The sequence below is a fragment of the Anser cygnoides genome, chromosome 19 (genome assembly GCF_040182565.1).
Source record: "Anser cygnoides isolate HZ-2024a breed goose chromosome 19, Taihu_goose_T2T_genome, whole genome shotgun sequence".
In the NCBI taxonomy this organism is placed as follows: Eukaryota; Metazoa; Chordata; class Aves; order Anseriformes; family Anatidae; genus Anser; species Anser cygnoides.
In genome coordinates this window covers 554,027-575,873 of record NC_089891.1, presented here as the reverse complement: position 1 = coordinate 575,873, position 21,847 = coordinate 554,027, and the positions used below count along the sequence as shown (strand labels likewise).

Genomic DNA, 21,847 nt, shown 5'->3' with positions numbered 1-21,847 from the left:
GGCAACACCCGACCTCATCCATTTGTGCTCAGAGCAGAATTTGTGCTGAGAACACGAATTGCCAGCGGGTGGCAGCATGGAGCCTCAGAGGTGGACCTTCCACTGGGTGCCTTCCCTGCTATAAAACAGCAGCTAGGACTCGCTTAAAATGGCATGCATTTAAAGCTGGTGAAACTTGCTGACCCACCTGTTATTGCCAAACCCAACCAAATGGGGTGAAATCTAACTAGATAGGTCAACTTATCTAGTGTCTATCTATATTCTGTGTTCACTGGAACAGGACAAAGGCAGGTGTAATGGGCCAAAGAAGGCCTAGAAATTTGTGGATCATTAATGCTGATACAAAGGACCCTGAGCTGACAGTAGCAGCCACTGGTCACTGTACAGGGCCTCGTTTGCATTGGGCCCTCTGCTGAGAAAGCCTCCATGTAGGTGCTCTGAAGTGTGTGACTGTCAAAAGGCCAACACAAAGCACCAAATAAACCCGCCAACTCCAGCACACACACCTGATTGCACAGCCTGAGGGCAGCGACTGTTGCACCTCTTTTGACAGCTGTGCTCTGGCTGGACCTTCAGAGTGCAGGTACCAGGAGAGGCTCAGGGCTCTGGAGTGCCCCACTCATCTTAGGATGGCCATGAGGATCTTGCCTCCACAGGTGAGGATCTCTTAGACCCTTAGGCCACAAAGAGCAACAGAGAAAGCCCTTTGCAGCCTGAAGTGTAAGCAAGTGTTTCCCATGGTCTACCTTTAAGCTGACTCCAGGATCAAAATACACATCATCAAAGTAATTGTCCCTGTAGAAGTAAGTGACTGTGAACTCAACCAAAGCCGGCCTGGACCTTCACTGTTCACACACAAAAACAGAACAGGGCCACAGTGGGAAAAGAAATCCTGTCTCTCATCTCCCTCCTCTTCATCTTGCAGAGGAAGCCCAGTGAGGGGGGTTGAGAAGAATTGCGTATGAGGTTCCCCTTGCCCTCTGAGGCCTGTGAGCAGGACCAGCTCCCTGGGAGACAGAGATGCTGTGAGAGGTAGGGCCAGTCACTAACAGACACTGGAACCACCGGCTGTCTCTCCTCTAGCAAGTGGCACAACAGGAGAACATCAGTGGGGCAGAATCATGTGCTGAGGACCTGACACCTAGGCTCAATGTGTTCCAGGGGCAGGGATGGGGGTTCCAAGACCCGAATGCCAGTTTGAGGTGGGAGCACGGCAGAGGCGCCCATCTTATCTAGGTGAGCTGTGCTTCGTGGTTTTGGCTGTGTGGATTCCTTCTCCAAGGAGGAGTTTTTATGTCTCTGGCCCAGAATGTGACATTTCCTTACACTACAGCCACTGACATGGAAACAGACTGTCCTAGCATGAGCCTGGCAGGGACATTTGCCTCTAGGGACTGAAGTCTCTAGGATAAAATCCACAATGGCCAGTAAAGAGCACTTGGTCATTCTGTCCTGGCATTTCTCTTGGGTTTTAAAGCAGGGGCATTCAGTTACAGATTTTGGAACCACACAATATTATGACATGAGCTGCCATATTCACCATACATTAATGATCTTGTTTACCTGTTTGATTACGTAAAATGGTCATTACATTGCAGACTTTGTTAAGGGCTTGTGAACTTGTGTGAGAGGGGCATCTAAGCACTCTGGTAGAACAAAATGGGTTCAGAATTAAAAGTAGCTCTGGCAAACTGGAGAAGTTTTCCAAATTAAGAAGGAAATCTAATGAAGATGAAAAAAGCACTTTGGAAGATGAGGCAGAGAAATGCATATTTTATGGCTGCCAAACTGGACGGGAAAGGAAGTGAAAATTATATCACAAGTTGGCATTGTGTGACAGCTATAAAAAAAGGGACAGTTTGATATTTTTGAACATGTTCCTAGCATTTTTTTTATATGTATTGCTGTTTGGGTGTTATTGTTGGAAAATGAGAAAGTTTCTACAATAGGATACAATTCATATTTCAGTGTGTTGGATTGACACTTACGTGACATAATTGATAATTATGTGATTATATGAGAAAAACACTAGCTTTACTTTGAAAAATATACTTTGAACAAAATAGAATCATAATAGCATTTACCTTAAATAAGAAATACCTTAAAAATGTAATCTGCCTTACTTGAAAATTATCATATTTGGAAGTAACTTAAACTCACATTACTCTTACATGATTTTTTTTTTTTTTTAATTCCTGGGATCCTTAACATGCTCTAATTTTCAATTTGAACTAGCATCTCAGTCAAGGTGTTCTGTTTCTAAAGCCATCTTTAGATAGATTATTCTTTTCCTATATACGGGTGTAGGACTAGGTGATCTTTGAAGGTCCCTTCAAACCCAAACCATTTGACAATTCTGTTATTTGTGATATTCTCCTGTGCTTGAATTACAGTGGTGGTTAATTAATGATCCAATTTACTACATTATTAGGGCAAAGGTAGAACACCAGGAAGAAACTAAGGATTTCTTTTTCTTGAATTGTGATTATCTGCTATGTTTGAAGGTCAAGGGTTGCTTTGCAATGATGCACTATTTTTAAAGTCAAGCTGTCTGTCATCTGATCAGTACTAGTGCAAAGGTCCTGAGAAAAACATTGGTCTGTAATGGCCATAAAGAAAGATCTCTCAGAGAAAAGCTTAAAATAGATGCAGCTGATGGGCTTATATAGAGCTTGTGTCATATATGGACTGCAGGAGATCTCCTGAGTGCAAAAGCAGCGTTCTGGTTACAGCAGAGCAAATGATTGAAAACATTCCCCTTCAGACACTGTCAGTAAAGCCACATTTAACAGTTCACACTGTAAGCTCCTGTCAGGAGCCTGAGAAGAGGAGGAAATCAACTAGCACCTGAGTCTTACTAGTAAGGTTTCACGACAGTGCTTTTACACCTCAAGCAGAGCAGGCACCACAACTACTTCATGCCAGTAGTTTCCTGAGGTCAGCACAGTACTTCTTGGAGAAATACAACCCAGTACACAAGGAGGGTTTGGAATTGGGGTACTAAGAGACAAAATGGAGGCTTAGCAAATATATGAGGCAGAGAGCAGTGCAAGGTCATGGGATAGCTCTGCTCTGAGGCCCTACAAGGCATCCTGCTCATAAATTATACTGGTCAACTGGAGGGGCTTGCCATGGATCTGAAAACACTGATTTGGAAGGGAGCTGATATACACCTGTGCTGCCTGGCAAAGCAGTCAACAAGTGAAGTGTTCATTGCAACTTTAGCTGATTAGGTTAGTATTCAATTAGGCTAATTTTACATGAACACCAATACAATCTTTCATCTGTGAGAACTATTTTGCTATGGATAAGTCTCCAAATTGAAAACAAGTTTTGAGAACCCTCTTTTTTTTTCAATGTAATTAATGAATATGGGAATAACCAGTAGAAAACATCTCATGTGATAACGATACTGCATACTATTTCTGCTGTCATGAATGCTGTATTTAATGGTTTTTATGTTCAAAAGCCTTTCATTTTTTATAAAGAAAGCAGGTCATTTTTTTGGATATAATCATAACATCCACTTACAGCAACAAGATGTTAGTTGTAAAAAATCTAAACAAAACTCCATAGTGTAACCTCTCTCTCTGCTTCTCTTACAGGTGAACTTTCAGTGGACAAACAAACCAGTTAATCAAGTGCCTGGTAATTTTAGTTTATATTGCTATCCTCATTTCTTCTCCTTTCATTCCATTCTCCAACTTCTTTTGCCTTTTCCTTCCTCTTCCGTTGTCATCAGAGCCTGTCCACCCCAATCACCTGCTCTGTAACTTGAGCTGTTTGGCTGCTATGGTATCTGATGGAAAGGGCATTCTGAATGTCACCTTCTCGGCCAGGACCCACTGCCCAGATATCTTTCACTGACATTTGCTGTGGAGATAGGAGGAGTTTAAGTAACCATAGAAATTTGATGCATAATCAAGAGCTGTTCCTCTTCAAAATTAAGTTCCATGTCCTCCCTGTCTCTATCTAATTTTGCCCTCTATCTTCCCTTTTCTTTGTAAGACTATTTTACTTCTACACTGTTGGCAGCTACTTAGGTGTTATTAGAGGAGAGTAAAGAGATTCCTGGTTTTAAAGTCTACTGTTGAAACTTCTCAAATAGAAGTCACTTCCCTTTCCCCTGCTGTGAGGTCAAATAACTGTATCAAGCATTGCAGAAATTAGTCTCTTAACTAAGGAACAGGATTAGAAGATAGTAAAGCCATCTCAGCCCATTCCCATCTAACCTGAGGTACAAAGAGGTTCTCAACAGCAACAGATACAAAGGTTAGCTCACTTAACCCTAGGATGTGTTTTGTCTTTGCCATAGGCAAACAAATACCTGGCCCAAGGTGCTCTTCACATGACCAGATTAGTTATCCTTTCATTTGTTGGGCTCATCACTGGGTATTCTCTATAAATCTCTCCAGCTTCTTTCCTGCTTCATCCTTTCTAGCACTGCTCATCTGGAATGATAGTTAAAATCCCTGAAGGACGTCTTATCCAGATAAACCACAAACAATTACCCAGACTAGATAAGCTAAGTCACGAACAGAGAAAACCTTCATCATATTCCATTTAATTTGACACAGCACCCACCTTTCAATAGAATAAAGAGAACTTTTTATGTGGAAAGTGTCCTTACCATCTCCAGGCTCCAGGATCCAGTGCCCAGCCACATCTTAGCAGAAGTGTTGGGATGAGAAGCTTTGCACCAGAGAATTAGTGTTCCGGCATTTCTCCTTGTCTCATGCCAGCATTCCTGAGAGGTCTTATTTTACGCAGGGGTATGAGGCTACACATTCGTTGTCAGTCTGTTCATTAAGGATCCACAGGCACAAAGGTCCCTCTTGGCATGTTCTATAAATATTAACAGCATAGCTGAGAACAGCATTTGCAAGCTGCAAATCCCATCAGGAATTTTCTTTAAGATTACTGTAAAAACTAACATCAAACAGTAAAAAAAACACTGAGCATCTTTTATTATTAACAGGAAACATGGGTGTTTTAGCTTTGCATTCTGTGAGCACTTCATCATTATGAGACAACCTATTTTGTTGCATGTTGACAGTTTCTTTAGCAGGAGACTTACCGTATCCCATCACTCTCATCCCCAAGATATACTATGTGGGTGTTAAGTCCATTTCCTAAATCTATTTGTTAAACAACATATTTTGGCAACAAGCAGAAGAAATAGGCATGATTTCCAGCTCTAGTACCTCATTAAGTTTTTTTGCTGGGTTCAGTCCACTGAAACAAAGCTATGTCTATCACCAGATCCAAGGGAATACTTTAAAACCTTCAAACCTTGAGAGTTTTGGCTTTAATTACAAAGAGGGGCTTTAGATCTGAAAGTGTTTGGGGCACAAAGAAATTGTATGGAAAGTTTGGAGAAAGTTTTCTGTGCTGTGAAGTTTCCCACAGAAACATCTCAGTAGAGGGAATCCACTTAAATTTAATCACTTAATTTTCTGAACGGATGACCAGAATTTTGACAAGAGCCAGAAGCAGAACCCTGTGCTCTCCAACTTCAGAGGAAGCATGACTAAGTAACAGGGACTTGTAAAATTTAACTCCAGGATCTCTGTTCATAATAGAAGCTGATCATCCCTCTGTGTAAGAATGAATACCATTGTCTTGATATTTATTCTAAGTGTTTAATGTCTTATTCTGAATTCTAGGACTCCTTTTTCCTTCAATGGAAGTTAAACAGACCTATTAAGTGACAAATCCCTACCTAAAAGAACTACAATTCAGGACATCCACTTTGGATTCTAAAAATAATCATAGAATATGACAAGGAATAAACAACAAGTGATGAAAAAACAACTGATGAAATCTGGGGATGCCTGTGAAAAACCTGATATGCTCAGATTAACAACAGGTTTTTATTAGTTCTCTTCAGCTCTGCAATCTATGGAGTGGTATTTTGTTAAATGGCTGTGACTGAGGAACAAATGGGAAAACTCTGTCCTGCACACTTCAGTGCAGATCAGGTGAGGTGTTCTGAAGAGAAGACTGGACCTTATCTGGCAGCAATTAAACGGGATAAGAACATGATGAAGTAACTTCCAGAATGATGGGGAGAAGAGAGAGATCTGAATATGGGGCCTGCAGCAAGACTAGAGAACAACGGACTGCTCAGAATAGCAGGAAGCAGGCAGACACTCAGGTCTCAAAAATGTAAGCTAGGAAGACTTCCTTCCAGCTGGTGAAAGACCTAGGAGTCCCATCTGTATACATTGTCCAAGTCAGGTTTTTCTTCCAGATCCTTTCTTCTCTGTGGTTAACACAGGTTCTGCCAGAGGTACTCTGACACCTCAGCAGAGTTTAAAAGCTATTGTTTTGATTATACCATTTTGATAGAAAGATGCAAATGCAATGGCGTAAACTTATGTTGCCACATCTATTGAAGAACTGCAGTTAGTTTTTGGAAAGAGGCAACATCCTAACAAAAAAAGACATCAGTAAAGATCAGCTGTTAAAACTGTTAGTCATAAACCTTCCAGCACTATTTTCCATTAGCACATATTAGAGCACTATTCAATTGAATTTAATGGTCTTAGACACAGGCCTTTATACTTACTGTGTACTTCTGTTATGGAAACCTAGCTGTTTCCTGCAATAGGCACACCTGAGCATGAGCTGTCCAGTGACACCACAGGAAGTCCAGATTCAGCTCCTTCTCTAACAGGAAAAGTGGGGAAGGAAAGAGTTTGTGCTCATCTGTGAGCTGCCAACTGTGCCTTGTGCTGTTCTGAATTCAGGACTGTTCTGGCATTGGTCCCCCATATCTGCTACTCAAGTCTGCTGTGGGAAGCTGAAGGGATTCAGGATTTCCACCACATGTCAGCAGGAACCAGGCATAAATCAAACTGCAGTAAGGGGAACTTCATTATGCTCTGTCTCAGTTCTTCTGTTCCGTCTTCTTACTGGACCTGACACCTCCTTGCCCACCCAGGCACATCCATGGGATTTTATCCCTAGGGACAGCTGTCATGTACAGTAAGCATCTGCAGGGGAGGTGTTCTTTGGTATAGATATACCAACACCAGACTTGCAGCTAGTTTGGAGCCTTAGAGTTGTGTCTGAGTAGCCCAGTGCAGAAAGCATCCAGTTGCACCTTCAGAAGGAATTTCTGGAAGTTCTATTGTTCTGACAGTGGGAGCTCCTTTTTTTGAAACTTGTGGGGTGAGAAGGAGATGGTTTCTTACTGACTTGCACTTGAAATTTTCAACCTTGCAAGGTGAATGACTGCTTTCCATACACACTCTGTACAGATATAATGCAGTTGATGTAAATACAAGACCACGAAGATAGTTACAGCCCTGTAGGGAAGTACTGTGGGCTGCATGTGCTCTGCAGAAAGCTTCTGGTATTAAACCTCTTGGGGAGGGAGTCTCAGAGGAACATTCAAACGAGAAAATGTTATGCAGAAAGCCAGTGGAAAATGTCATTTCACAGAGAGACAGACTAGGCTTTGAGGAAAAGATCGGCTCCAGGTCAGGCGCTTTCTGCAGCAGAGCGGGGGATTGAGGCGGGCAGGGCTTTTTTTCCAGCATCGAGGCCACTCGAGGGAGCCGTCAGGACCCGGCAGCCCTCACGACAGAGGCTGACGAGGCGTGAGCAGAGCCAGCAGCAGCAGCAGCGAGCCTTTTAAATCGGGCGTCACCGCCATTTTGCAGTCACTCACCGAGGCAGCCGCCCCCCTGACTTTATAAAAGCAGTCCCTAGGGAGCACCACAAACAGGACTGGCTTGGTGCTTAGTGCAGGCAGTTCAAGCGGAGGATCCTCTCCTCCCTTTCTCACCTCCCTTTTTCTTGCTCTTACCTCCTTTGGGAACTCTGCCTCTTACAACTTATAATTTTAGTGAGGAAGCTACCGTAGAGAGTACTAGTGAGCCTGCTGGTTTGCCATGGCTGTACCCCAGCAGAAGGCTATTGCCAAGAAAAGTGTGGAGACCCAGAGAGAGGTCCCACGCAAACATGTGAATGGACAGGTCTGTGGCTGGAGTGAATGCCAGAGCCTGACCCTTGCAGTACAAGGCGACAGAGACAACACCTGTGTCAGATGCGACCAGATGAATGATTTACTCGGCCTAGTGGCTGACCTGAAGGAAGAGGTGGAGAGGCTGAGGATCATTAGGGAGTGTGAGAGGGAGATAGATTGGTGGAGCCAGTCCCTAGCAGCCTTGAGGCTTAGGCAGCCAGCAGAGGCTCTGCAAGAAGCACATCACCCCCTACCACCTTGTGAGCAGGTAACAGGAAGGGACCAGCAGTCAGAGTTCCTGCTACAGTGAACCCCATCTCCTTTCCTCCCCTTAACAATGATGGTGATGAGTTGGGGGACAGGAGGCAATGGCAAAAGGTCCCTGCTTGGCGTTACAAGTGTAGCAGGTGCACCTGCCCAGTGGTTCCCCTGCCTCCCCAGCTGCCCCTGCAGAACACATACAGTGCTCTGTGAGGACAACTGGACACTGGTGAGGGTGATGATTCTTCTTACTTGGAGGTACCAAAGTCTAATCAGACTACCCACTGCATTAAAACCTCCTCACTAAAGAATAAAAGATGGGTCATTGTCATTGGTGACTCACTGCTGAAGGGAGCAGAAGACCTGATATGCAGACCAGACTTGCTACACAGGGAGATCTGCTGCCTCCTGGGGTCCCAGGTTAAAGATGTAAAAAGGTTAACGCTTCCTTCGCTTGTATGGCCCTTGGATTATTATCCTCTTCTGTTGTTTCAGGTAGGCAGTGATAAAATAGGAAGAACTTCTCTAAGGACTATGAAGAAGGACTTCAGAGCCTTGGGACGACTGGTCAATGATTCGGGACACAAGTCATGTTCTCCTCTATCCCTCCAGTTATAGGAAATAATGAGGGACTGGAAATGATGAGCCAGTGGATTAATACTTGGCTCTGAGCCTGGTGTCACTAGTGGGGGTTTGGGTTTTTTGACCTTGTCTTGATTTACATGAGACCAGGCCTGCTGACAACAGACAGGAATAGCTTATTCCACCAGCAGAAAAGGGTTTTAGGATGGGAGTTGGCAAGGTTCATTGAGAGAGCTTTAAACTAGGTATGAAGGGGGGTGGGAGTGAAACCAGGGTTACTAGAAAGGAGCATGAATGTAACATGCCAGTTCTTGTGGATGAGGAATGTGCTAGCAAGACCTTGCAGTCTTATGTCTTGGTGAAGGAGGAGGATGACGTAACATTTTGCAGGAAGGACACAAGGGCTGGTGAGAGCTTGGTTACTGTGGAAACACCTGAGTATGGTCAAGAGGGTATTAGGGCTTCTCCCGCCCAAAAGGTGGCCCTGCTGAGGTGCATTTACACTAATGCACACAGTATGGGTAACAAACAGGAGAAGCTGGAGACCACCATGGTAGTAGGAAACTATGATGTAGTTGCCATCACTGAAACCTGGTGGGATGATTCCTATGGCTCGCTACAGACTGTTCAGAAGGGATAGATGAGGAAGGAGGTAAGGAGGAGTTGCCCTCTATGTTAGGAAGTGGGTAGATTGTGAAGAGCTATGCCTGAGAAATAGCCATGACCAGGTTGAGAGCTTGTGGGTGAAAATCAAGGATCGGTTCAGTAAAGGACATCTAGTGGTTGGGGTCTGCTACAGGCCACCTGATCGGGGGAGTCTGTTGATGACGCCTTCTTGCTTCAGCTGCAAGAACTGTTGTGCTCACAAGCTCTTGTCCTGATGGGGCATCTCAACCACCTGGATATCTGCTGGGGTAGCAGCACGGTGGGTTCCAGACAATCCAGGAGATTCCTGGAGTCTGTTGAGGATAACTTCCTGGTCCAGGTAATAGACGGACCGACCCGAGGTGAAGCCTTACTAGACCTGGCACTCACCAATGCGGAAGAAAACATTAGAGAGGTTAAGACTGGAGGCTGCCTGGGCTGTAGTGACCATACCCTGGTGAAGTTTGTGATCTTAAGGAATATAGGTCTGGCAAAAAGCAGAGTCAGAACCCTGAACTTCAGGAGAGCAAAATTCCATCTGCTCAAGGAATTACTGCCTGGGATCCTCTGGAAAACTGTCCTTAAGGGCATAGGAATGAAACAGAGCAGGCAGCTCTTTAAGGACACCCTTCTGAGAGCACAAGAGCTTTCCATCCCCCAGAAGAAGAAATTGAGCAGAGGAGGCGGGAGACTGGCATGGCTGAGCAAGGACCTGCAGCTTAAAGTGAGGGAAAAGAGAGAAATGTACAGGAAGTGGAAGCAGGGTTTTGTAGCCTGGGAGGAATACAGGGGTGTCGTCTGGATGTGTAGAGATGGATCAGGAAAGCCAAAACACAGATGGAGCTGAACTTGGCAGGGGATGTGAAGAATAACAAGAAGGGGTTCTACAGATACATAGGTAGGAGGAGACAGGCCAAGGAGAGTGTTCCCCTCTGATAAATGAGACGGGAGAACTGGCTTCCTCAGACATGGAAAAAGCTGAGGTACTCAATAAGTGCTTTGCCTCAGTCTTCACTGATGGTCAAGTTTCCTATGTCTGTGAGGACCCTGAACCTCGAGGAGAGGGTGAGAGGAGCAGATTCTGTCCCACTGTGACAGTGGAACAAGTCTGGGACTGCCTAATGAAATTGGATGTGTATAAGTACATGGGGCCAGATGGTATACATCCCAGGGTGCGGAGAGAGATGGCTGATGTGGTTGCCGAGCCGCTCTCCATCATATTTGAAAAATCATGTCTGTCAGGTGAAGTCCCCAGTGACTGGAAAAGGGGAAACATTACTCCCATTTTTAAGAAAGGGAGAAAGGAAGACCCGGGGAACTACAGACCAGTGAGCCTCACCTCTGTGCCTGGCAAGATCATGGAGCAGATCCTCCTGGAAGACATCTTAAGGCACGTATGAGATAAAGAGGTCATCCGAGACAGCTAGCATGGCTTCACCAGAGGCAGATCTTGCCTAATCAATCTGGTGGCCTTCTATGATGGAGTAATGGCATCGCTGGACAAAGAAAGGGTGATGCATATCATCTACCTGGACTTGAGCAAAGCCTTTGATATGGTCCCTCACCACATTCTTCTCTCTAAATTGGAGAGGTATGGATTTGAAGGATGGACTGTTAGATGGATAAAGAATTGGTTGGCTGATTGCAGCCAAACGGTTGTGGTCAACCGTTCTATGTCTGGGTGGAGGCCAATCACAAGTGGTGTCCCTCAGGGGTCGATCTTGGGACCGGTGCTCTTCAACATCTTTATCAGTGACATAGACAATGGAATTGAGTACCCTCAGCAAGTTTGCAGATGACACCAAGCTGAGTTGTGCAGTCGATACAATCGAGGGAAGGGATGCCATCCAGAGGGACCTGGACAGACTGGAGAAGTGGGCCGATGAAAACCTAATGAGGTTCAACAAGGCCAAGTGCAAGGTGTTGCATTTTGGCTGGGCTGCATTAAAACAGGGGCGGCCAGCAGGGAGAGGGAGGTGATTGTCCCACTCTGCTCTGCTCTTGTTAGACTCCACCTGGAATACTGTGTGCAGGCCTGGGGTCCCCAGCACAAGAAGGATGTAGAGCTCTTGGAACGGGTCACTAAGGTGATCAGAGGGTTGGAGCACCTCTCCTATGAGGAAAGGTTGAGGGAACTGGGCTTGTTTAGCTTGGAGAAGGCTCTGAGGAGACCTCATTGCAGCCTTCCAGTACTTGAAGGGGGCATATAAACAGGAGGGGGAACGCCTGTTTACATGTGTTGATAGTGATAGGACAAGGGGGAATGGTTTTAAACTAAGACAGGGGAGATTTAGGTTAGGAATTAGGAGAAAGTTTTTCACTCAGAGGGTGGTGAGGCACTGGAACAGGTTGCCCAGGGAGGCTGTGGATGCCCCATCCCTGGAAGCATTGAAGGCCAGGCTGGATGCGGCTCTGGGCAGCCTGCTCTAGTGGTTGGCAACCTTGCCCAGAGCAGGGGGGTTGAAACTAGATGATCTTTAAGGTCCTTTTCAACCCACGCCATTCTATGGTTCTATGATATCTCTTTTCTCTGAATCAGTGTAATCAATCTTTTTCTCTTATCAGTGTAATCAGCTGCCAAGACAACTTCTTACCATTTGTAACTGCACAGACTGCACTTCATTCCTTCATGTTGTTCATACAGAATGCACTGCACACAGGTAGGAAGTCAGGAAAGAGAGCCAGGAGACCTGCATGGTTAAACAGGGAATTACTGGGCAAACTCAAGTGGAAGAGGAGAGTCTACAGATCATGGAAGGAGAGGCTGGCCACTTGGGAGGAATATAAAGCGGTTGCCAGAGAATGTAGGGAGGCAAATAGGAAAGCTAAGGCCTCCCTAGAATTAAACCTTGCAAGAGGGGTCAGGGACAACAGAAAGGGCTTCTTCAAATACATTGCAGATAAAACTAACACTAGAGGCAATATAGGCCCACTAATGAATTGAGGTGGGTGCCCTGGTGACAGAAGATAAAGAGAAGGTGGAGTTACTGAATGCCTTCTTTGTCTCTGTCTATAATGCCAGAGGCTCTCCTGAGGAGCCCCACACCCCTAAGGCCCCAGGCAAAGTTGGAATAAAGGAGGAGTTTGCCTTGGTTGGTGAGGGCTGGGTTAAGGACCGATTAAGCAAGCTAGACATCCAGAAGTCCATGGATCCTGATGGGATGCATCTGCGGGTGCTGAGGGAGCTGGCAGAAGTCATTGCTAGGCCACTCTCCATCATCTTTGGTGAGTCACAGGCATTGGGAGAGGTGCCTGAGTACTGGAGGAAAGCAAATGTCACTCCAGTCTTCAGAAAGGGCAAGAAAGAGGTCCTGGGTAACTGTAGATGGTCAGCCTCACCTCCATCCCTAGTAAGGTGATGGAACAACTTATCCTTGGTGTCGTTTCTAGTCATATCAAGGATAAAAGGGTCATTAGGGGCAGTCAACATGGCTTCAGCAAGGGGAAGTCGTGCTTGACCAACCTGATAGCCTTTTATGAGGATGTATCTGGGTGGATAGATGATGGAAAGGCAGTGGACGTGGTGTATCTTGATTTCAGTAAAGCCTTTGACACCATCTTCCACAGCATCCTCACAGCTAAACTGTGAAAGTGTGGTCTGAGTGACTGGGTAGTGAGGTGGACTGTAAACTGGCTGTAGGGAAGAAGCCAGAGGGTTGTGGTTAATGGGACGGAGTCAAGTTGGAGTCTTGTATCTGGTGGAGTCCCTCAGGGGCTGATACTGGGACCAGTGTTGTTTAATATATTCATCGATGACTTGAATGAGGGAATGGAGTGTGCCATCAGCAAGTTTGCTGATGACACTAAACTGGGAGGAGTGGCTGACACGCCAGAAGGCTGTGCTGCCATCCAGCAGGACCTTGACAGGTAGGAGAATTGGGCGGAAAGAAATTTAATGAAATATAATGAGGGCAAGTGTAGAGTCCTGCATCTGGGCAAGAACAACCCCAGACACCAGTGTAAGTTGGGGACTGCCCTGCTGGAAAGCAGTGAAGGGGAGAGGGACCTGGGGGTCCTGGTGGACAGCCGGATGACCGTGAGCCAGCACTGTGCCCTTCTGGCCAAAAAGGCCAGTGGCATCCTGGGGTGTATTAGAAGGGCTGTGGTTAGTAGGTCGAGAGAGGTTCTCCTCCCCTTCTACTCTGCCCTGGTGATATCTGGAATATAGTGTCCAGTTTTCTGGGCCCCTCAGTACAAGAAAGGCAGGGAACTGTTTGAGAGAGTCCAGAGCCTCAAGGATGATTAAGGGAGTGGAGCATCTCCCTTACGAGGAAAGGCTGAGGGAGCTGGGTCTCTAGCTTGGAGAAGAGGAGACTGAGGAGTGACCTTATTAATGTTTATAAATATGTAAAGGGCAAGTGTCAGGAGGATGGAGCCAGGCTGTTCTCGGTGACATCCAATGATAGGACAAGGGGCAGTGGGTGCAAGCTGGAACATATGAAGTTCCGCTTAAATATGAGACAAAATTTTTTTTACGGTGAGGGTGACAGAACACTGGAACAGGCTGCCCAGGGGGGTTGTGGAGTCTCCTTCGCTGGAGATATGCAAAACCCGCCTGGACGCATTCCTGTGTTACATGATTTAGGTGTTCCTGCTCCGGCAGGGGGATTGGACTAGATGATCTTTCAAGGTCCCTTCCAATCCCTAACATTCTGTGATTCTCTGTAATTCTGTGATTCTGTGAAGTGTGTGACTGCAGTACTCTTACAAATCAGCATGAAAAGGGACAGGATTTCATCGCAATTGTCTTCTCCAAAGGACACAGCTCTTCTCAATATTTTTGCTTGTTGGTTCTGAATGAGAAATGTTAAAGAGAAAAATGTTACTGAGCAATCAAAGAACACTCCACTACATTCTGAAATTAATGGTGCTGTAACCAATTTCCCTCTTGGATTTCTACAGGTGCTACAGCTGGGATTAGCTCAAGCCCTTTCCATTCCCAAAATTTTTGCTGCCTCACCTTCTAGGATATAACACACTCATATTGCATCCTCTCTCTCCAGTGCCTGTCCTTCCCTATAGGTTTCTCACTCATTTCTTCTTTGTCTCTCCACATCCTTTGTCCTGCCTTCCCCCATCTCAGTTTCTTCAATTATTATTCCTCTCCCCCTCACTCCCCTGACCACAACCTTTCATTGATGGGATTTCCTTCACACAGCACTCACAGCGTTGTGTGCCAGCCCTTCCCTTGCCCATGCTCAGGGTGGGACAGGCACATAGGCACTGTGCCTCTCCCAGCTGCACCAGTTCTCAGTTCATGCAGGGCCATGGTCTGTCACAGGAGCAGCACATCAACACAGGCATTCTTGGTCCCTCCTGTGGCCCTGAGACCCTCACAATTCATGGTCAGGACATCAAGCTCCCTGATTACTGGGTGAGGAGTAGCTGAAGTGACCTGTCCCCAAGCACAGGAGGGGCACTGCTCCCTGAGTAAGCACCTGAGCCTGTTCTTCAGGCCCAGGACAATTGACCCACAAGAGAAGGTTTCCTACCTAGCAGAAGCTGAGCAGCTCTGAGCTTTCTACAACCTCTCAGGGCTCAAAAGCAGGGGTTGTTAGCTGTGTCCTGTGAGAATTATAGGCTACATGCTGACAGGGAAATGAGCAGGTTACTTGGAGTAATGAAGGCTAACATGCTTTTTATCTTCGTCAGATGGTAGTAGGAATGTAGTTGTCTATACCTAATTTAACTCTGCAATGCATCTTGTTACCCCCCCTGAATCTCATTCTACCTGCCTCTTTCCAATGCCATGCTGCTGTATAAAGAGTAAAATCTTGGAAGGCTAGATCCATGTTCATCATCGAAGTACAACCAGTTTATATTGGAATCTGCTATGCTTTATTGTCATGAATGAAAACTGCAGTCAGCAAGGAATAAGTGCCGTAGCATCCAGTCTTCAGGAAAAGTTGCATGACAGAACTCAGGAGTCACAATTTTTTAGTACAAGGAACAATGATACTTAAATTTAGAAGTTTCTAACTTCTGGACATCCCTTTATGACTGAGATGAATCTGTAAACTAGGACTTCCTAATCTACTGCCCATTGAACAGTGCATAAAACAAATCTCCACAAGGCATCTCAGAAATTCTTGGGCCTGTACTGGGAAACCTAGTGAAAAAGAGGAAGCTAATGAGACCACCAAAGGAATTAGATGATGATATAGAAGGTATTATTTGCACAGAATTTCACTGCTGCACTGTTATGAAATAAGAAATGCAACCTGACAATTTATTCTCTACTGTACAGGAATTCACTGGCTGCCACAGAACAACCTGTTTATAATAAGTTTTAACCTGGAGAAGATGCAAAGATCTTCCCAGCTGAATGTAAGATATCAGCAGTGTTCCTATTCAATCACTTCTTTCAAGTTGTAAAGTAGAATAGAAGGGTCCTATATAACGATGTGGGGCTTATGATCACTCTTTTCCTGGGTTTATTTTGTGCAGGAGACTGACACATGAACAGGGACCATGGGATTTCTTCTACTGATGATCTTATTGAAGCTAGTTGATAGCATTGAAAACAGCATCACACTACCAGACAGTGAAATTTCGTTCCACTGGAATATAATAAAGTCAAGTTTCCTTTTCACAAGGCAAATATAAAAGCAAAATTCATTGTGAGATTCTGCCTGGCTGTAGGCTGAAAATCTGTGTCTGTGCATATTTTCGCTTTAACTGATATGTTGCTAAGTATTCTCTCTCTCTGCTAACCTTAGAGCTTGATTGAGTAGAAGTCATATCTTAAGGGCTGGCAGAGAGTGAGGCAGCTGCCTGATCTCTTCCTTAAGACAGTTCTATTTTCAGCACCCCTGAGTCTCTTTTCCTCCATGGGAAATGTCAGCACCACACTACCTTGCCCACGCCACATTACTGTACAGGACATTCTGTATCCAGGGGCTGCTCCAATTCCACCTCTTCTCTTTTTGAACTGTTCTGTGCTTTGCATCCAGCTGCGGTAAAGTCCACTCCTGCAGAGGCAGGAATGAGACTGGGAGAAAGTTAGTGTCTGGCAGGATCTATTTCTTTCTTTTTTTTTTTTTTTCTTTTTTCTTTTGTGTTAAGGCATTGGTGCTTCTTTCAGCAGTTGCTTTTACCAAGAACTGTCATTCAAATACCTTCCCTTCATGAGGCTACCGTAAATATTTCTGAAAGACTGAGAGGCAAATGCTGTGCAGCTCAGAAGGATTTTGCAAATGCTGATATAAGTGGCTAGATGATTAAACACTACTATTCTTTTTGCAGGAGTTTCTTGTCCTACGGAACAGGGTCTTGAAAAGATAGGCTGCCTGCAAACTTTCATTAATATTATCATTACTCTCTAGAAGGAAACATTAAAGTATATTGTTACAAATATTAATCATACAGACATTCTCACTGGCATAGAAGCAATGACCTTATAGATTTTTCCTCTTAGTCTCTTTTAGCCATATTTTCTTCTGATTTCTTTTCCTTTTCCAACACCTTCAAATCTAATCCAAGTGGAAAGGTCTTTCCTTTCTAAACCTGCACTGGGAATTCATGTCCATCTTGTGATCAATGTCACACACTCTGTCACATCTGCCATTGCAATCAATCATTTTTTTCTTGCTTAAAATATACGTCTTTTAATACTATTTGTGGGAAAGCATGGAATTCTTGGTAGATGAGAATTGGAAAATGTATTATTTTTCTGTACATGGCAGAAATTTTTAATTACCGTTTACTAAAGCAGGACTTATGGAATTAACACTGTCATTCATTTTATTTGCACTGGGTGGTTTAATGCCAAGCACTGAAAAGTTGATTGTTCAATCCTTTTAACACCTGTATTCTAGATGGGCCCAATAAATTATCTATCTATCTCCTTAATAGCACAACCCAACAAACCAAAAACTGGGTATGTGCAATAAGTGTGGTTGTTAAGGACAGCTTAAAGGTAGGTATATTTTTGAAGAATTGTTGTTATTAATTTTTTTTTGGAAAAACAAACAAACAAACACAGAAGTATACAAGCATATGATTAATTTTGCTAACTTTCAGGAATTTCACTAAATGTGATTCTGTACCAACTTTTTGTCATGATATTTTAAACTCTCAGTTATAAAGCAAAGCTTCCATTCCACTGTATTACTGTAACTGCACTGTATTAATCAACTTACTTTAGATGCACTTAGTAATTCCAGTAGTACTAGAGAACAGTAAAAAGAGCTCATTTGAAAGTAAAGCTCCCATTTTACAATACCTTTTTCCTATTTCAGCAATAATACATAATTTTATGCATTCTAAAAAAAATAAAATTGCATTTTATGCAATTGATTCCAAAGACTTTTGCTTTTGTAGGGTCTATGGAAGGTCATAAACACTTCACTCTACAAATCTGCTGATAAAAGTAACCCATTAACTGGATGCACACATCTAAACCAGCCCAGCTCTCATGCATATTTTCCAGTGCTCTCATGTATGCAAGGTTCCTTTGTCTTTTAATGAGATGATTATAGACCTGGCTTGCCTGGGACAGTGTAGTTCACAACCTGTAGTCCTAGAGCAAGAAGAATGAACATGAAATATTCACTTTTTTTTTTTTTTTTTGATGGGGTTGTCAGGAAAACAATATTTCTATTAAAAAAATGTGAAAACAGATGAAAGGGCTAAACAATTTGCTTATATGTGTTCATACTAAATAATTCAAGCAGATGTTATGCTTTTATGCCACCCTGTAGCTGGTTAGTTCTTAGTTTTGTGGTGAAGTTATAGCCATCCAACTCAGTGTATGTACAACTTCTAGATCTCACCATAAGCTTAAACTGCTAATCAAATGGATTTTTTTGGTTGCAAATTACTAGTTGGAAATTTAGGTGCACATGATGTGAAATTCATACACTGTGCAAAATAGCAACTGTAATCCATGAGATCTCTGCTCACAAACAACTACCATCCCTGGAAATTCACATTTGTACAATGGTTATTCTAACACTGCTCAAGACCTTCCTGCTGACACGTTCCTGACTGAGAAGGATCCTTCTACATGCCTCCTTTATTCCCCAGTAAATACTTACTAGATATTTTAGTGCAAGAAATTACATAAGAAAACTCATTTCAGCTGAGATGTCCTCCTCTGGCATGCAGATATCCATTTTTAATTATACTTCTTTTGCTTCTTCTATCTCCCATTTAGGTAAAACATGGACAATCCTGATCTCTTCATTCTATTTTAGTAAAAAATTCTTAGTGAAGTCCTCTTAGCCATACTTCACACAGAAGAAGATTAACCTTTCTGATGAAGAAGAAGCCCTAGTTCTTCTTTTCAAGAAATTTAGGAACCAAGCTGCATGCCTGCAAATTCTTATCTGTTTGGGAATGCTGATACACTACCTTAATTTAAGGCAAGCCTTTCTGAAATTCTTCTGCAAACTGAGGCAGGATGTGTTAATAATGGCATTAAATGGTCCAGGTTGTAGCACTTAGAGTAACAATCTATCTCTCCAGGAGCATACTGAAGGTTTTAGGTCTGCTTACACTGAGCTCCAGGAGAAAGAGCCAAACAGCCTTAGCACTTCCAGTCTGAAAGCCTGGATTTTTAAACATGTCTGTACATTCTCTGTGTGGGCTATCTTGTTTACCCAAGTAGACCGTGTTCCTTGCATGGTCCTTCCTTTTAGCCCTGTAGAGGTTCTAGTGCTAGTTATCTTACACTGTCTTTTGTACTTCAAAGCCCTATTGACAGCTGTTCCAAAAACTCCTTTTGCTGACCGACTGTGTTGTCCATACAATGGGAGCGGTATTGTGGAGATGGACAAGTAAGGAACAATTCATCTCTTTCCATTTTAGGGTATGTCTCACATAAGAGATATTACCATTGCTTGCAACTAGGAGCACTTTCATAAAATGCTTTGGGTTTCTAAATCTGCCTTATAGGGATGTAGGGACACTAAATTCAATGTGCAAATCACTGCTGAGTGTCTATCAACAACTGAAGACGCGTACATTTGCTAGCTGCTTCCTCTTCAAACCAGGCCCTCCCTTGGCTGACTTCACACCTACAGCTGCCTGACTATGTGCCTCACTCCTGCCAGCTGGGTCCACAACTTGGGCAATCCAACAGGAAAAACACAGAAGAGCCCTACTGAAGAGACTGGATTTGTCATTGGCAACTGGAAATTCAACATTTTCTGTCCTCAGAATCAGGCATCTAGCCTAAGACACTCAGCTGCTCTCAAATAGATCCTGGAGACACAGGCACATCCTGAGGATGGGCACTTTGTCCCAGTCTGACAATGCTGCAAAAAACAGGCTTGCTACCTACTGCTGAGAGCAGGGCCTCACAGGAAAGCAACAGCAGCTACCAGTACCTCACCTGCTGCTGCTGAGGGATGCTGCCTTGACAGTGCAGATGCTACAGCTTCCCTGGAAATGGAAGAGTGGAGCTCCCACCTCAACCTAAGGGAAGGAAATCCCTAGGTCTCCCATCCTGGGGGAGCCCTCAGCCATCTCTGCTCCTCCCAAGCCTTGCTCTTTGTGCATGGTGTTCTGAACACTGTGCTCTGAGCTGCCAAGGCCCTCCTGTCCCCTCCACGGCTAGGACCTATAACCAATGTGTTGTTGGGCACTGTGTGGCAAACCCGTGCCCCAGTGTCTCCACTGTAGAAGTCCCTCAGAGCAATCCCTGCTGGTCCCAATCTGGGAAGAAAATTTGCACTTGGTCCTGCCAGAGGCAGGTGCCTCTGCCAGTCACCCTCAATGTCCAGTCCCTAAAGAGACAAGACTTCAGATGTACCCCTGTGCACACCATTTCACACCAGCTTGCTCTGAGATCATCCTGGACAGGGTGTTACAATCGTCCTCCCTGTGCTGGATGAGTTCTGGGTTTGGGCTCCAGGCATCAAAAAAACAGGTGCTGCAGTGCAAGAGTCTCCTTGGAATAAGCTCATCATGCACAGGGCAGTGCCTGGTTCTAGATATTACATCAGATTCTATGCATCACTTTTCTAACTTTGTCCCTGTGTTTTCCACTGACCTCTTTTAATAACCAAAATGCCAGTGACCAGGAGAAGAACATGTTTAGGCCTGAGACAATTCAAAACAGCTCAAGTAACAGCTGTTACATATTTCTTGTGGCTGAACCCTATAAATCACGAATTTCGCCTTTCTTTGTTCAGTAGAATACACTTTTTACTTTTACGTTCATTTAGGGATGTTGTGATTTTTAGCTGTTAAAATTAGAAGACACCTTCTGATCTTCTGTTCTCGTGTTATATAATAGATGCTACAATTCTCAACTCCTTTTTCATTATTAGGGACATATAGAACGTCTTTAGATATCTCACTTTTCAGAGAGATACAACATCTTTATATATCCATCTGCATCTGTTTCCATGTTCAGACCTTGGAAATCATCTCAAAAGCTCTACACAAGCTGTATTTCAAGAGTTGATATAGTGTCCACATAGTAATCTGAGCTCTGGTAAGTTTTTGGTTTCCTGTTTTCAGGAAAAATACCTCATTTCAGTAGTGATGAGTTTTATGAGTTTTAGTTTTTGGCATAGTTACCTGTTGTTTTTCAAGTACTTCTTTATAAACCTCATAGCATCATAGGGAGAAGATAAATGCTATTACCTGCATTGTATAGTTTGAATTGTTGCAGCACTATATACCAAACAATGTCTTGGATGGATCAGATTGTCACCAGGAAATATGTCATCAGAATCCATAAGTCCTGTATCCAAGTTCCCCAAGTGCCTTAACTGGTCAAGATTCTCTCCTTAATTCTCTTGTCAAATTATTTATAGTAGATATAGCCACATAGTTGGTAAGATATAAAAAATTTCTAATTATATCTGGTCAAATCAAATGACAATTATGTCTTTAGGTAAGTTTGCCAAACAATGCTTTGCCAAAGAAGGTTGGCCAAAAATGCTTTGACCGAAGAAAGAGGAAGAATCTAGAGCATCTGCATACCAGACCCTATAAAATCTCCCTGGGACTACTTTGCCCTGCCCTCACTGAAAGTTTCAAGGTAAGTGTTAGGGTTCTGTAGGACTGCAGAGACTGAGCAGTATCTCTTTATCTTGCATGTCTCATTGCATTCGGATTGCTTCTGATAACCATTTCCAGAAGGGGTTGCTTCTGTCAGCTGGAGTTTTCAATCTTTTTTCCATGGTATATTTCCAATTTAAAATTTCTCTCTGGAGTACAGTGGAACATAAGAAGAAAGTTACCATCCTGTTAATATGCTAGTAACCTATGACTAAGAACCTGTGAAGTCATGACATGCAACACCCTTACAGTGCCTAAATGTTAGGCTAATTAGCTTGAAGTAATTTTGCTATATTCACTCCCCATCTTCTATTTTCAAACCCAACACCAACAAGAAAAGAGACAGATTTGCTTTAGGTTTAGTTTTTC

General features: G+C 43.8%; 1 long non-coding RNA gene across 2 annotated transcripts in view; it reads right to left on the bottom strand.

Moving 5' to 3' along the window:
* LOC125184268 (uncharacterized) overlaps positions 1-21,847 on the bottom strand; it is a 213,179-nt gene that overhangs the window by 97,229 nt on the left and 94,103 nt on the right. Inside the window, exons 8-9 of one of the 2 annotated variants that reach the window (XR_010825902.1) lie at positions 12,058-14,256; positions 4,631-4,845 (exon numbers count right to left, since the gene is read on the bottom strand). This is a non-coding gene — a long non-coding RNA (uncharacterized lncRNA). Of the gene's footprint in view, positions 1-4,630; positions 4,846-6,571; positions 12,024-12,057; positions 14,257-21,847 lie in introns of those variants that run through there. The other variant, XR_010825908.1, reaches the window with a different exon arrangement.